Source organism: Marmota flaviventris, chromosome 6 (assembly GCF_047511675.1).
Source record: "Marmota flaviventris isolate mMarFla1 chromosome 6, mMarFla1.hap1, whole genome shotgun sequence".
NCBI lineage: Eukaryota > Metazoa > Chordata > Mammalia > Rodentia > Sciuridae > Marmota > Marmota flaviventris.
Window position 1 is genome coordinate 38,524,296 of NC_092503.1, and position 4,360 is coordinate 38,528,655.

The 4,360-nt window shown below is 40.6% G+C and overlaps 1 pseudogene; it reads right to left on the reverse strand.

Annotated features, from left to right (window-relative positions):
• Positions 1–244: 244 nt before the first annotated feature.
• Positions 245–4,104, reverse strand: LOC139706110 (thyroid receptor-interacting protein 11 pseudogene; annotated as a pseudogene).
• Positions 4,105–4,360: the final 256 nt, after the last annotated feature.

The following is a 4,360-nucleotide window of genomic DNA, read 5'->3' on the forward strand; positions in this document are numbered from 1 at the left end:
AACTGCTACATTGGAACAAAATTTTATAAACAAAAAAGTGCTATAACAAACAAAACAAATTTTTAAAAAAGAACTATAGCAAAAAAACATAACAACAACCCAAAAAATAAAATAAAATACCTAGTAGCTATAAACCTACATATACCAGCTTTTTTGCTTTCTCTTTTTGTCTACAAATACATGAGTACTTTTTCAAAAGGCCATGCTGTAAAACATCAAAAAGTGTTATGGCTTGTTTAAAATGCTAAATATTTAGAAGATCCTGGAGTACAACTCTGGTACTATTGTCCGGGGACACTGGCAAAGGTGTAAAGGTAGGCCAGAAATCTGCAATGGGTTTAAAAAGAGGATGCCCAGGTCCACCAAGTCCAACGCCAGCTAGGTTACTAAGAGGCACAGCTGCTGAACGGGGAACCAAGAATGGATTCCCCTTGGTGCTTCTGCCAGCTCTTAATTCGGGTGCATCTTTAACATTTCCTGGTACATTTACAACTTGCTGTCTCCTTCCTGGTGAGTCTAGACAGCCATGGCATGGGCAGAAACTTTTGGTGGTGAAACAGAGGGATGAGACTCCTTTTCCAGAAATTTGACAAAGAGTTCTGCAAAAGAACTATTAAGCGCAGGTTGTTGATTTGGTCTCAAAGGAATGTTGGAGACACTTTTCGATGCCCCTCCAAGCCAACTACTCATCCACTTACTGACACCACCATAATCTTCATTCAACAATTGCTCCAATTCCTCCTTTGGAATGTCCAGGATGCTCCCCATCAACAGCAACACCTCACGATGTTTGTCTTTTGGTGTCTTGAAAAGACCAATAAAAAGGTTTCTCATGAGGACTTTGTCCACTCTTCCTTCTGTGCTGCTGACCAAAGTCGACAATTTCTGTTGTACATGGTCAAACATTTCTTTTCGGAGCTCGTTTTGTTTTTTCAGTTCTTCCATCTGTTCTTCCTTGAGATCTAAGTCTTCTCTCAGTCTGGAAGCAGAATCCAACATAGCGTTTGCTTCATCCAAACGTTGCTGCAATGATGATACTTCTCCTTCTAGCTTTTCAGCCTTGTTCTTCCATTCAGCTATCGACTGTTTTTCTTTGGCTAATTCAGCAGAATGCATAGCTTTCTCTTCTTCTTGGAAGTGCTCTAAAACCCTTTGCAGGTTACTTGATGACAGGGCATACTGCCTTACTCGTTCCTGGGAGAGCGAAAGCTGCAGTGCATTCTCATCCCTCTGTTGAGAGACCAGACTCAACTATTCCTGCAGAGACTCTATCTGCACACTGGCTTGGTGACTTGCTTTAGAAGATGCAACTAGCTTTTCCTCCAAGAGTGTGACTTTCTGTCTCAGTTTAATCTCCTTGTCTTCTTCAGCCAAAATTTCCTGAGTGTAAGACTCTTCTGATTCCAAGAGATGGCTGCGTAGCCTTTCTAGCTCCCGGTTTAGGCGTAATTCTTGGTCCCGTAAGTGTTGAACCTCTTTTTTTCTTAGGATTTTTACTTTGGTCTCTTGAAAAATATCAGAATTCAGTGTTTGAGCATCTCCTCTTTCTCCAGGCAACTGGGCTTTTAGTTCTTCAATAGTTTTCTGCAAGTTCTTAATTTCCTCCTCTTTTTCTAAAATTAAGTGGCTATGCGCAGCATTCATCTGCTCATATTTGTACTTCAATTCATCCATTTCCTCCTTCTGTTCCTGTAAAGACTGAAGTAGTTGCATTTTACGCTTGTTTTGATTTTCAATTATATTCAGATCTTCTTTAATTTCATCCTCCAGATGATTTTTGACTATATTCAGTTGAGATACCTCCAATTCTAGTTCTGTGATAGCATCAAGAGCTTTAGGCTTAGCCACTGGTACAGCTTGATTGTGCTGTTCCCTAAGTATTTCCATCTCTAATTGCAGATACTTTTTTTCTGCTTTCATGTAGGCAAGAATTCTGTCCTTTCCTTCAATGGATTGCCTTAAAGTTTCATTTTCTCTTAAGGCCTGAGAACACTTATCTAAATCCTTTTGTAGTTCTGAACTTTTTTCTTCGAGTTTTCCAATAAAAACTTCTTTCTCATTTATGACTTGTATCAATTGCTTCTGTTCTTCTATATAAGATGCCAAAATTTCCTCAGTTTCTTTTTGACCAGCAGTCATTTGCTCAATATTCTTTTTGAGTCCTGCTATTTCAAAGTCCTTCTCTTGAGTGAGTTGAACTACACATTCGTGTTTCAGCTTTAAGGCAGAGGTATTCAAATTATGTGCTTTGGAGAGTTCCTGAATAGTCTGCCTGTGATTATTTGCTTCTTCCAACAGTCTTTTTTCTGCCTGGTGCAGTTTGGCTTCAATCTCTTCTTTGTCTCTTTTGAGAGTCTCCGTGATAGTGTCTTTTTCTTGAGAGATTTGATTGTTAGCAGCAATAGATTCTTCCAACTCATGTCTTACATCTTCACATGCTATAATCAACATTTCATTTTCCATTTTGAGATCAACAGCAACTTTCTTTAAATTTTCATTGAGCTGTTCTACTTCAGAAAGATTTTGCCTTAAGTTGCTGACTTCAGCTTCCCGTTCTTTAAGCATGTCATCCTTACAATGACTGTTAGAGTCTTCATTCAGAGAACTTCGGTACTTACTCTTAAATCCAGACAGCTCATCTTCAATTTGTCTAATGTGATCCTTAAGCCCAAGGTTTTCCTGCTGGATGTTTAAACTATTTTTTTGTGACTGATTTAGCTGATCTACTAAATCTTCTACTTTACCTTCAAGCTTCTGCTTGGTTAAATGCAAATCACTGAGGCTCTGTGCATTCCTAGTTAACTTCTCCTTCTGCACATGCAACTCTTGGGATATGTTCATTTTATCATCCTCAAGTTGATGAACTCTCTGTTTTTCATCACCTAGTTCTTGTTCCAACTTCTTGATGACAAGGTCTCCTTCATTTTGTTGTTTTGATAGCTCATCTTTTATCAAAATTATGTGCTTTGTAGCTTCCTGATTCTGATGATCCAGTTCTTCTAACTCAGCTATCAGCATTTTCTTTTCATTGATAGTCTGATTCAGTTCTTCCTCCTTTGCCTTCAAGTGAAGTTTTAAGTCTAGTAATTGTACATTCAAATTCATGTCTGTTGAAGTTCTCTTTTTCATGACTTGATAGTCATAGCTCAATTTTGACAGTGACATCTGAAGTTCCTCTTTTTCTTGACTCAATGATGACTTCTCTTTTTCTAAAGCTTCAACATGCATTTTAAGTTTCAGATTGTCTTCTGCAAGATGGTTAACCTGGTTTAAGCCATTTAGTCTCATGATTTTCTTCTCAGCATCAGCCAGGGCTTGTTGTAGCCTGAACACTTCTTCCACTGCTGAACTCTGTGGAAGGATTTTTCCCTTTTCTGCCACAGTAGGACTGTGCTCCAAAACTGACATTTCATGCTGATGATCATCTATGTATGGACTTTGGTTTGGTTGAAGAGTCTTGATAGTATTTTGTACTTTGCAGTTTTCACTTGTGTCAGAATGATGTGTTCCCTGAGCCTCAGCAATCTGCCTCGAGTGGCCAACTTCAGATTCATGTCTTGCAACCTCAATTGACAATCTGTTTGTTTCTTGTTGTGATAAAATTATGTCACTAAAGTCCATGTCATCATCACGAAAGGCTGAAAAATGACTACTGATGCGGGAATCCAATGGAGCCAGTGCAGTTGTTGGTACACCACCAGCTCCTGAAGGTACTGATTGAGCAGCTGCCTGTAGTTGGAACACTTGATCTTGCAGTACAATCTGTCTTACTTTAAGATGGCTGATCTCTCCCTCTTTCTGTTGCAGTTGATTTTGGTAACTTACAGACTGATGCTTTATTTGCAGCTCTGATGCTTCATGCTTTTTTTCCAGATCAGTACAATACTTTTTCCGTGTTTCATTCTCACATCTTAGTGTGGAATCAGTAGTTTCCATTTCCTTTCTCCAACAATGATGTAAAGCTACTTCTAGGTCTCCTAAGTCATCCAGAAGTATTTCCCTGGTGAAGCTGGAGATATGGCCAGTGAAGGAAGCCAAGCTGCTCCCCACCTGACACAAGAAGTGGCCTAAGCCTGAGCACAGGCCTCCAAACCAGGACGACATCGCGGTCACTTCAGAGATCCATCGGACCAGCTCCGAAAACCGCGTCCATCACCATCCACTTCTCTGCCCCCAACGTCCTCCAGCGTTGCTGGGGTCAATTATGACGCAAGCGCTCAGAATTCCTCACAGCGCGAGGTTCCTGGGGCCCTGCCAACCCCAGCCATCCCTTCCTGCCTGTAAACTCAGAAGCCTGTCCTGGGCTTTGACCAGGGACTGGCATCCAGTAGCTCACTCACCCCCTGCAGGGCCCCTGCTT